Genomic DNA, 12583 nt, shown 5'->3' with positions numbered 1-12583 from the left:
TTTTAAGTTGTTTATTTATACTTTAAGTTCTGGGGTACATGTGCAGATCTTGCAGGTTTGTTACATAGGTATACACGTGCCATGGTGGTGGTTTGCTGCATCCGTCACCTGTCTATCATCTACGTTAGGTATTTCTCCTAATGCTATCCCAAGACTGAGGGTTTTTTAAAAGGTCATAATAGAAAAATTTTATGTGTTTTAATTGCTTAAATGTTTTTTTGGTATTAAAAAAAATTGAATGTAATGTGGGAAATGTGAAATGGATGCAGCACTATAAGATTTTCCACAGAAATACGTTATTCGCAGTGAAGCACAATGGGAAGGCTCCATTAGCACTGTAGATGGTATCGTAACTTTGGAAAAACCATTTCACCACGAGAGTATTTACAAAAACTGAAGCCACCTCTGTCAGGTTTTGACAGAACTTAGCTATATAGGTAGTGAGTGACGTATGCCAAAACCAGTCTTAAATTACCTATGTTGTCAATATGCAGATTTTCTCTTATTTAGTATTTAAACGGTGCGTTTACCAATCTGAGTAAATTGAAATGCCGTATCATAAAAAGAATCAAATCTACCAAACTGAAAATGTGTGCATATCTAAAGTAGTTTCTTTTCTTGATTTTGGTTAAGTTAACAGAAGTATCTTCACATCTGTAATTTCTGGTAACTTAATGAGAACACACTGAACTTTTGGGTCACAATAAATTTTCCCATTATGTAAAATATTTTACACACTGGTTGACTCATTGTGAATTGTGAGTCGACATGATTCTCTTCCTGCGGAAAATAGAAACACACCTTATTGTAATGATGACTTGAGCCAGTTACAGAATTGTGCATATGTTACCACGTTGACCGTAGGTGCTTTCTATGAGTTGGGTTGTTGAAGACTTTGAGATGGACAGCTGGCGCTGGGTGGGAATGAAGTGGAAACTTTTTTTAGGTTTAGGGAATGTAGTCTTTCCACTGTCATTTAGTTGTTTATTTTATGCATAGGCTTATTTTTGTTCTTGTGAGCGTTATGTTGAGTTAACGTGTTTTCTTTGACCTCAAACCTTCTGAAATGTTTCTAGGTCTTAAAGATCCAGGTATTATTTATTTCCTAGTAGACAGAGCCAATTAAATGAATACTTTCTTGGGGGAGAGTGTTGGTAAGTTCCATAGTGACACCTCTCTCTCATGATTAAAAGTGTTACGTTTGCACAAATATGTAATTTGTATTTTACTTTAAAATTAAGATCAATTTTTTTCTTGAAAAATTGTTGAACTTTTAGATTTGGAAGAGGGGGAGTTGCCACAGGAATTATGAATTGTTTTGAATAGTGAGAAGCTTATTTAAAATTTTTGGAAGGACTACCCCAAAAGTAATGCATGTTTTGGCATAGTGGGAACTCCTGTCATAATGTTTTCTTGTTTTTTAATTGAGTGGGTGAGCTGCATCTCATTAAATGGTGTCTGTTGGATGCTTGGCGTTTGGCTTGATTGTGTCAGCTTTTAAAAAATAACTTTATTGAAATAGTCACATTCCATACAATTCACCTATTTAAAGTGACTCCCTGGTTCAAGCCGTTCTCCTGCATCAGCCTCGCAAGTAGCTGGGATTATAGGCATGTGCCACCATGCCTGGCTATTTTTTGTATATTTAGTATCACCATGTTGGCCAGGCTGGTCTCGATCTCCTGACCTCGTGATCCACCTGCCTAAGCCTCCCAAAGTGTTGGGATTACAGTCGTGAGCCACTGCGCCCAGCTTCAGTGGTTTTTAGTATATTCACAGGGTTGTGCAGCCGTTGCCTACTTTGGACATTCTGTAGAAATGCAGTTAGACAGTATGTGTTTTCTGTGCCCAGCCGCTCTCACTCAGCATCATGTTTTCATTCATGTTGTAGCGTGTATCAATCAAGGTGGATGTACCACATTGTATGTATTCATTAGTCCAGTGATAGACATTTGGGTTGTTTCTCCTTTTCGGCTGTTGTGTGGTAATGCTGCTGTGAACATTCATGTGCAGGTTTTTGTGTGGACATGCGTTTTCATTTCTGTTGGGAATATACCTAGTCGTTTATATCCTCTTTTGTTGCTTCTTTTACCTGTGGTTCAGACTCCCATTTATGCTTGTACAGACACTTTGCTACTTGTAACTGGGGCTTGTTTGAGCTTTGTTGCTGACCTAGTGACTTCTTGTGTCATGTTTAAAGCCCCTGAAACCCTCTGTTGCCTAGAGAGACAGGCAAAATTGCAGTCTGTTTCCTTCCTAAGACCAGATCACATCTGGTGGTCATGAAATGGTCTTATCAAATAAGTACCTGTAAGATAATTGGTAAATAAGTATGTATCTAAGCCAAATAGATTGTGTGTGTGTTTTAGATTGTTTTTCGCCGGGCGCGGTGGCTCAAGCCTGTAATCCCAGCACTTTGGGAGGCCGAGGCGGGTGGATCACGAGGTCAAGAGATCGAGACCATCCTGGTCAACAAGGTGAAACCTCGTCTCTACTAAAAATACAAAAATTAGCTGGGCATGATGGTGCGTGCCTGTAGTCCCAGCTACTCGGGAGGCTGAGGCCAGAGAATTGCTTGAACCCAGGAGGCGGAGGTTGCGGTGAGCCGAGATCGTGCCATTGCACTCCAGTCTGGGCAACAACAGCGAAACTCTGTCTCAAAAAAAAAAAAAATAGATTGTTTTTCTTCTCTGTGCTTTCTCTTAGGGACATCCTTTGTTCTGTGGCCCCAGTGGCACCTAGAGTGACGACTATGAATGATTTGTCTCTGTTTTCCCTTCAGGCAGAATACTGCTGGCTTGGATTTTTTTCTTGTTAATTTTGGTGACTTAGTTGCCTGTTTGAATTGATAAGTACCTTCAGATAGTAGTGATGCTCTTTAGCATTTTAAGTGTCCAAATGAGACCTATTGGGATGTTTCCATAATTTGCATCAAATTCATGTAAACGTACATTAATGATATTAGCTAGTCTGCCTGAGCTAAAGTATCAATTTCATTACTAGTATTTAATAAAGGGGCAGGATTTGCCATGGCCATTCTAGTTAATGGTAAGAGCCCTGTAGGTCTCTCATCATATATTTAAGCTGAATTAAGCTTGGAAATATAACTGAGTGCGTTGTGGCTATATTTGGTAACAGTCATGCCTTACATTTTGAGACAGCTTATACTTTTTCATACCAGTTGACTCATTGTAAATTATGAGTAGACGTGATTCGCTTCCTGCAGAGAGCAAATGCATTCAGTCCACTGAAAATCAGCTTCATGAGGTTTGTAGGACAGGCCTTACTCCTTTCTTAGACAAGGAATCTGAGATCCAGAAAGAGTGAGCGGTTGATTGGGAGGAGTCAGTGCCAGAGGGAGGCGGCGTGCCCTTTCTGCTCTGCCTATGCTGTGAGGACACCAGGCTGTGCCTTCGCCAGGAGGAAATCATGCCAAGCCCAAAGCATCAGGCCGCTCGGAGCCAAGCAGCTTTGCTGGAGCACCCACTGGTGCCCTTAGAAAGTGATTTCTCCTGTTGAAACCTCGCTGCCACCTCACCTGGAAACAAGACAGTAGGAAGCCACCTCCCCAGGTATGTGGGGACCTGGCACCCGTGCGCCGAACCTCGCTGTCCTTGGTCAAGATTGTTGAGTTGGGCGGCAATTGGAAGGGTCCTGTGGCATGCTCCTCTGGGGACCTTCTGCCACCCCTGGAGACAGCTCGCGCCCCTGCCCATCTCTCCCCACCAGTGCACACTCCCCCCAGCCCTGGCCCAGCTGCGGGGCCCTCCCCAGTAGGCTCTGGCTGTTCCAGGAGGCATGAGAGTGTTGCCGTAGGACCTGCCCACTGCTCGACATCCCCCAGGGAGAGCCTGCTCAGGCCACGCACGGGCTTCTGGCCAGACAGATCAGTGGGGAAGAGTTCCCTGGCAGCGCTGCTGCCAGCGGGGGCTGGTGAGGGTGGCACTGCCATGGAGAACACGCCTTGATCTCTGACTTGAAAGGCAGCATTCTTCTGGAACTTCTGTGGGGAGTGCCCAGAGTGGCACCTAAATGTCCAGAAGCGTTTGATGAAAGTTCATCTGAGGCTTTTAAACTGCTCGAGTGAGTCTCTCTGAAGCGCAGTGATGGCAAAAGGAAACCACCTCGAGCTGCCTGCCTGCAAATTCTCTCCTCGGCTCCCGTGGGCTGTGAGGTGTTCCCTGTCAGGAATTTACGCGGAGGCGTGTCTGCTGTGGCCAAATGTGTTCATTCATTCATAGCTCACGGTAAGAGGGAGGGATGGGGGAGGAAGACTGCAGTATTTCCTTAAAAGTTTTTCCGTAACTCGAATCCCTCCCATCCCCGTGAGGTAACATCATCTTTTCCAGTTGGCGACAGTGAACTCTGTTTTGGGTACCTACAAAAGCAGAAGGGGTGGGTAGGGTGTGGCCGGAGGAGGCTGGTGCCTGGGTGTGAATCCTGGCTCTTCCGCTTGAACTCACTGTGCCTCAGCGTCCTTGTGTGTTGGATGGAGCCGCCTCACGGGAGCAAGCGAGTTGTGTGTGTGGAGCAGGTGGCTGATGTGCGGCGAGTCCTCCAGGAATGCGGCCGCAGCAGGAGCACTTTGGGCACCGCAGATACAGCCCTGACCACGCTGCAGGGCTTCCGTGTGGGGCCATGCACATCCACCGCTTCAAGACAGCATGGGAGCTGCCGGAGGTGGGGGGCTGGCTCAGGAAAAGGGCCATGCTGCCAGGGGTGGGAAGGCAGTCAGTGAAGACTTCCCGGAGGAGCCTGAGATGAGAAGTAGTTAGGTAGCCAGAGACAAGGCAAAGAAGGGCTATTTTCCTCAGAGAACAGCATAGCATTGGCAGAGGTCCGACATGTCATTTCCTATTGCAGAATTGGGGAGTGCCCAGTAGGTTCTTTCGTTTGTTTGTCATTCATCCAGTCTTTCACCTCACACCTGTTCAGGGTCCGGCTGGGTTCTGGACATGGGGTGGAAGATAGCCATCTGAGCAGAGGCTGCTTGGACTGTCACCTCTGTCGGGGTTGCCATGGGTGCCAGAGGACAGCTGTTACTTATGGGTGGCGGCGTGGTGGGGTGGCACAGCACAGAGCTGCCCTGCTGTGCTCACACCCGGTGCCTCCCTGCGGTCACCACGTGCCTTGGGCAAGTGTAGGCCTCAGGTCCCAGATGCCAGTTTCTGTCAGTGGTGGTGGTGGTGGCCATACCCACTCTGGTCTGCTGTGAGGGAGGGACGGGCTCCAGCCACAAACATTTACCTTGCAGAGGACCTCCTGTACCTGCTGAGAATGGGCACAGCCATCTGGAGGATGTTCTCCCCTTGGCCCTCCCTGTTCCAGCCAAGTCCACAGCCTTCAGCTCCTTTTATAATTATTCCTTTCTCACAGAGCCTTGTCCTGGAGCTGCGGATGGGCCCTGGTTCTGCCTCCCATGTGGTGCCGGTCCTCCTCCACCATGCACGATGGCGTGTTTCCCGTTATTCTTCCTCCTTATACGCATAGCCTGAAGGCAATTTTGTGTGCAGTTTAAAAAATATTTTGTGCATGAAATAAAGTTTTGACTGTGACCTGTCACGTGAGGTCATTTGGGGAATTTCTTCTTGTGATGGTATGTAGGTACTCAGAAAGTTTCAGATTTTGGGGCAGTTTGGATTTTTGGATTAGGGTTGCTCAACTTGAATGTCCTTTTATCTACAGCATATGGTCAGTGCTCACTAAACGTATTGCATGAATGAATGAAAACCAAAGGTCATTTAGTAAGCATGTTACTATTTCAGAAGTCTCTTTTCTGAAATTGATTATATGGTCAATGGTTCAAAATTTCAAGTGCTCTGACCACATAATGGTTATTACCATACTGTGAAGGTAGCTGAGTGTTCAGTGATTGCTGCCCACAGAGGACCTGGAAGTGCTTGCTGCGCTTGCATGTTTTGGAATGGAAATCATGGCTCATTCCCAAGAGCCCCTCAGCAGGGGCTCTGAGCCTGGTGCTAAGCAGCAGATGTGCAGATTCCTGCAGGGCGTACCTGAGCACTGAGAGGGGGCGTCATATACACATCACACTCGTTTCCGCATCCCTACCCCACACAGCCAGTGGTCACAGCCATCCTCCAGTAAAAACCACAAAGCAGTCAACCTTTAGGAAACAGGTAGGAAATCTAGAAAAAGCCTCAGGTGTTTACAGCATTTTTAAAGGTTGTTAAAAAAAAATCTTTGTGATTGGAAAGCCTGCTTCCTGTGCCAGGGAGACTCTCTCCAGCGCTTTTGCTTCTGAGGTTGGTAGCTTTCAGAAAGACTGCAATGCAGCGGTTACCAAAGTCCTTGTTAATATGGAAACAACCCGTGGCGAAGCCTTTTGCTCCCCTTCACAACTGCTGACTGCTGCCTGCAGTCTGAAGGAGGAGATAATGAAGGCAGTGATCCTCCGGGCCTGGCAGTTTAGTGATTAGAACGTGCGCGATTCTGTGAATGCTGTGGCTGGCGCAGGCATGTCCTGCAGCAGCTCTGTCAAGTTACTGATGCAGTCGGCTTCTTCCTGGGAACGCGAAGCCGAAGATGTCTTTGCAGTTTGTGCACAATAATTTTGTTTTCATCTCTCTGTTCAGATGACGGATTATAAGAAGGTAACGGACTTTAGAAATCATGCATATATGTATTTTAAGTGTTTATGAATATCCCTAGCCAAGGTAATGAATTATGATTGAATAGATCTCTTTCGAACCTAAGAAATAAAACTTTATTTCTTGTTAATGACAGTTTTGACAATTGAAGAGTTATCTTATTTCATGTTGACAGATGCCCTCTAAGGGAATTATTGAAGATGTTCTTTGAAGAGATCTGCTTTCTCTTGGATTTACTAAACATAGTTGAATTTCAGAGATGTAGATACGGATATTTTGTTTCTTTAACTTAAGCAAGGACAGTTTCATTAATCTGGATGGAACTTTTCATCTTACAAAATCTCAACCACCAGCTGTAGATGATGAATTCTAATCTCCTTAGTTCTTATTTTGCCTTCAGAAGAGCATTTTCGGATGTGTGGAGCTTTGTGCTTATCCATGGGGTGAGCTGGGTGCTACCTCCAGCTGCTGCTCTTTGTTTATCTTAGAGGGAGTCCAAGAGTCAGAGCTGAGATTTATTTTGCAATGAATTAGTGGCCCCAAACTGTATTAAATGCATTATGGGTGGTAATTTATATGTCCAATGCCAAGAAATATAATGTTGGGGTTACCATGGCAACTGCTTGCATTCTGAAAAGCTTGTGAATGGGTTCTGAACCTTCTGGCATTGGAAGTGAGCTTTCCTAGCCGAGAGCCTGCATTCGCGATTTGTGTAAATAAATTTGGCTTTCCATATGAAGCGCATCCTTTCTCTTCGTTTACCAGAGTAGCCCGTTGAGCTCAGTTCTTTCTCTGGCAACGTCTGCCTTGGTGTCGTGCTTCCTGGCAACAGACTATGGTTGAGACATAGTTTTCAACTTCAGGCCGAGGAACTAGCCTGTGTGTGTGTGCTGGCCTGCCACCTCAGTCTGCAGGCTGTGAAGAAGGGGGCTGGCTCATCGTGCCTCCCGAGGCCTAGCAATGCATGAGGTCTCCAAAAGCACAGTTGCAGCCCCATGTGCTGGGGGGGTCCTGGCACAGCTTCCTGTTCATCCAAAGGGTTTGTTTCCAGTAACACACATGCTAGGGCTCTTCCTGGGAGGCAGCCCTGCCTGTTTCCAGGATATCATGGAGATTCGTTTTGGGGATGGAGGCCCAGGTTATAAAGACCCATGTTTAAAATGTCAGGCTTATGAAAATAATAAACGAGGGCCTATTGTCTTCATTGCCGAAGGTCTGTTTGCTGTTGGTTAGAAATATATGTAGCATAGGCCGGGCATGGTAGCTCATGCCTGTAATCCCAGCACTTTGAGAGACCAAGGCAGGAGGATTGCTGGAGTCCAGGAATCCAAGACCATTCAGGGCAAAATAGTGAGACCTCATCTCTATAGAAAAATAAAATAAAGAAAACTAGTCTCCCTCGTGGATTTAAAACAATGTTGATGTCTTGATTGCCTGGGACTGAAATGTCTGTGATTTCAGGGGCCTGAGGTTGGAAGGTTGGAGCCTGGTGTTGCTGCCAAGGTGGCAGCTCCTAGAGGGCCTGGCTAGGCTCTGGGAGAATGTTTTCACCCTCTGTGGAATTCATTCTCTTTGTTAATAAATATTCAGATTATAGAGTTTAAATGTCGAGCTTGAAGATAGACTGGACTTCAGGCACACAGTGGGCATGTTGCTGTGGCTCACCTGTAGGCCTCAGTTACGAATCTTTGTCTAATCCAATCCCTTTATTTTACAGATGAGGAAAATGAGGCCCAAAGAAGTAATGCCACTTGGTTAAGGTCCCAGAGCAGGTCAGAATCAGATCTAGGATCAGAAACCTGGCTCCTGGCTCCTGGCTCTCTACTCTTCTAAGGATCGCTGTCCTGACAGAAGCGGTTTGCTCTCAGTGCATGTTGTTTTTGCTTTCCTTTTGTCAGAAAGAGGCCTGTAATAACAACAGGCATCTAATTTAGACTGTGATTTAGAATTTTTAAAATTCCTGTCTTCACTTCCTCTGATTATTTATTGAATTTCCACTCAGTGTGCTGGAGTCACCCACGAGAGGGGCAAACGGCATGACCTCTGCCCTTAATGCTGTCTGCTGTGATGAGAGATGGGTGCATAGCCGAGCCCGCAGACTGGGATGTCGAGATAAATTCTGGCTTGACACCTGCATTTCTGCCTGTCTGTGGTATTCTGTGTTCTTATAGAGAAGCTGCAGTGCCCAGCAGTTACCCTGGGGCAAATCTGAATCACCACCTATTAAGTCAGGGTCATGATACTGTATTTACTAAGGCAGGGCAACATAGTAATTTAGACTCAACTTACAAGTTGCAACTTATTACAGGTAATAGTAATAAGAGGTTCGCCTTGCAAGGGTTGAAATACAAATTGATTTTTTTAGCCAGATTCCATTGAACCCTGGTTGTTGATTTTCCAATCTTGAAAGAATACTGAGATTTTATTGTAGAACTCACGTAGGGTGCCATTGTGTTTTCCTAAGTATTCTCAGTGATTTCTCCCATTCTCCATATTCTTCTCGCATGGGACTTTGACAAAGAGGTGTGCCTGGGCTGGGTGTGTGGCCCCCCTCACCCAGCAGTATGGCACAGTGGAGCTATGTGACTTCTGAGCTAGGTCATTACAAGGGTGCAGTTTTTGCCTGGATTTCTTTTTGGGGTCCTTGTTTGCCATCCATACAGTGAGGAAACCCATCTAACCCACACAGAAGGACCACACAGTGAGCAGGGCATTGACATAGCAAGGTGACTTCGTTTTCTGAGTAACCTCCACTACAGTGTTGAAACTGTATCCCTTAGCTCAGCAGGTGGAGGTAAAAGATTTTTCAAAGAAAAGGTTAATGTAGGCTCTTGGTTGACCACATGGTGAAGAGAGGCCCCTGGCTCGTCTGAACTGTTGCAGATAGAGCATGGAGTGCTGGGACCTTCAGTCAGGCCAGGTCCTGCTGCCTCACTGTCCTGCTCTCCCAGGTGCTCCTGGCCTGCCTTGCTCCCTGGCCCAGTGCTGCCTGCTGCCCTTTCATGGGGTAAGCTGCTTTCTCCCAGCCCCAGCCATCGGTCTTGTTGCTCAGAATGCAAGAGCCTTTCTTGGCTTAGAACTTTAACTCAAAACCCTCAGTTTTTTTTTTTTAATTTTCTTTTTTTTGAGATGGAGTTTTGTTCTTGTTGCCCAGGCTAGAGTGCATTGGCACAGTCTCGGCTCACTGCAAACTCCGCCTCCCCAGCTCAAGCAATTCTGCTGCCTCAGCCTCCCAAGTAGCTAGGATCACAGGTACGTAGTACCACACCTGGCTGATTTTTTTTGTATTTTTTTTTTAGTAGAAATGGGGTTTCACCATGTTGGCCAAGCTGGTCTCCAACTCCTGACGGCAGGTGATCTGCCCGCCTTGGCCTCCCAAAGTGCTGCTATTAGAGGCGTGCTGGGCAGTTTTATCATTCATCATCGGGGTAGTTTGGTTTATTATAACTTGCAGCTTCATACCTTATAAAACAAATTCATTTCTTGCTTTCAGATTTGCTTACCTAAAAGTTCTATTCATAATAGTAACTTAGCACAAGGCTTCTAATATATGAGTTGATGAAAAGCAGCTCCTGTATCACCTTTAATAAGGATAATTTTGAAGTGTAATTTAATGCCTGGAAGCCAATTGGTACTGAGGTTTAATTTTGTACTTGGAAAAGAAGTTCGAGAAGAAAAGTATCCTTTTTTTCCTTAAATTTATTTTTCTTAGTTGACTTATAAAATTGTATATATATTTATCATGTACAGCATGATATTTTGAAGTATATATTATGGAAAGGTTAAGTCTAGCAAATTAGCAAGTGTAAAGATAAACTCAATAGTTATCTTTTTTGTGGTGAGAACACTTTACATAACTTCATTTTTTTTTTTTTAAACATAAAATCATTCAGAAAAGTCATCTACTTTCTTAGCATTTTTCAAGAAGAAAAGTATCTTTTTAACAAATACATTTTCCAAGCCCTGGTCCGTAACCCACTCTTGTTCAGTTAATATTTATCAAGCACTGGCTGGGCGCAGTGGCTCACGCCTGTAATCCCAGCACTTCAGGAGACTGAGGCGGGTAGATCACCTGAGGTCAGGAGTTCAAGACCAGCCTGGCCAACATGGTGAAAGCCTGTCTCTACTAAAAATACAAAAATTAGATTGACATGGTGGTGGGTGACTGTAATCCCAGCTACTCGGGAGGCCGAGGCAGGAGAATTGCTTGAGCTCTGATGATGGAGATTGCAGTGAGCTGAGATTGTGCCACCGCACTCCAGCCTGGGTAGCATAGTTAGACTTCTCCTAAAAAAAAAAATAAATAATTGGGTGTGCATACTGCCCATAGCAATTTACAGACTCAGTGCGATTCCTGGCAAATTACCAAGGACCTTCTTCACAGAACTAGAAAAACACTGCTTTAAAATTCATATGGACCAAAAAAGAACCCAAATAGCCAAGGGAGTCTAAGCAAAAGAACAAAGCTGGAGGTATTCTGTTACCCAACTTCAAACTATGCTATAGGGACGCGGCAACCTCACAGCATGGTATGGTGCAAAAGCAGACACCAGTGGAACAAAAGAGAGAGCCCAGAAACAAGGCCACACACCTACAACCATCTGATCTTCGTCAAAGCTGACCAAAGCAGCGGGGAAAGGACTCTCTATTCAATCCGTGGTGCTGGGACAACTGGCTAGCCACATGCAGAAGATTGAAACTGACCCCTTCCCTACACAATGTACAAAAATCAACTCAAAATATAAGACTCAAATGTAAAACCCAACATTGTAAAAGCCCTGGAAGACAACCTCAGCAAATACCATTTTGGACATGGGAACTGACAAAGATTTCATGATGAAAACGCCACAAGCAATTGCAACAAAAGCAAAAATTGACAAATGGGATCTAATTAAACTTAAGAGCTTCTATTCAGCAAAAGAAACTATTAACAGAGTATATATACATTCTACAGCATGGAGAACATATTTGTAAATTATGCATCTGACAAAGGTGTGATATACAGCATCTGTAAGGAACTTAAATTTACAAAAATAAATAAATAAATAAAAAGTGGGCAAAGGGCTGGGCGTGTGCTGGCTCACGCCTGTAATCTTAGCACTTTGGGAGGCTGAGGCAGGTGGATCACAAGGTCAAGAGATCAAGACCATCCTGGCCAATGTGGTGAAACCCCACCTCTACTAAAAATATAAAAATTAGCTGGATGTGGTGGCAGACGCCTATAATCCCAGCTACTCGGGAGGCAGAGACAGGAGGATAGCTTGAATCAGGGGGCCGAGATTGTGCCACTGCACTCCAGCCTACGACAGAGAAAGACTTTGTCTCAAAAAAAAAAAAAAAAAAAAATGTAGGCAAAGGACACACATACAAATCTTTTCAAAAGAAGAATACATGCAGCCAGCAGGCATATGAAAAACAGCCCAAATCACTGACCATTAGAGAAATGCAAATCAAAACCACAGTGAGATACCATCTCACACCAGTCAGAATGGCCATTATTAAAAAGCCAAAAATAAGATGCTGGTGAGGTTGTGGAGAAAAGGGAGCACTTATACACTGCTGGTGGAGTGTAAATTAGTTCAACCACTGCAGAAAGCAGTATGGTGATTCCTCAGAGAGCTAGAAACAGAACTTACTTTCGACCCTGCAGCCCCATTACTGGTTATATATACTCAAAGGGGTATAAATCATTCTACCATAAAGATATGTTCATTGCAGCACTATTCACAATAGCAAAGACATGGAATCCATCTAAACGCCTATCGATGGCAGACTGGATAAAGAAAATTTGATACATTTACATCGTGGAATACAATGCAACTGTAAGAAAGAATGAGATCCTATCTTTTGCAGGAACATGGTTGGGAGCTGGAGGCCATTATCCTCAGCAAACTAACGCAGGAACAGAAAACCAAGTACTGAATGTTCTCACTTATAAGTGGACGCTAAGTGATGAGAACACTTGGACACAAAGA

The 12583-nt window shown here is 44.7% G+C and overlaps 1 protein-coding gene across 8 annotated transcripts in view; it reads left to right on the top strand.

Moving 5' to 3' along the window:
• The window catches only part of TRAF3 (TNF receptor associated factor 3), a 127402-nt gene that overhangs the window by 47218 nt on the left and 67601 nt on the right, over positions 1-12583 (top strand). For 5 of the 8 annotated variants that reach the window (XM_037738293.1, XM_017528055.2, XM_037738292.1 and 2 more), the window contains exon 2: positions 8326-8464. The exons of the other annotated variants lie outside the window; for them this stretch is intronic. The gene's annotated coding sequence lies outside the window, so the exon portion shown is untranslated. The remainder of the gene's footprint in view (positions 1-8325; positions 8465-12583) is intronic. 8 annotated transcript variants of the gene reach the window in all.

Source organism: Cebus imitator, unplaced genomic scaffold (genome assembly GCF_001604975.1).
Source record: "Cebus imitator isolate Cc_AM_T3 unplaced genomic scaffold, Cebus_imitator-1.0 Scaffold52, whole genome shotgun sequence".
Taxonomy (NCBI): domain Eukaryota; kingdom Metazoa; phylum Chordata; class Mammalia; order Primates; family Cebidae; genus Cebus; species Cebus imitator.
This window is presented reverse-complemented; position numbering and strand designations above follow the sequence as displayed.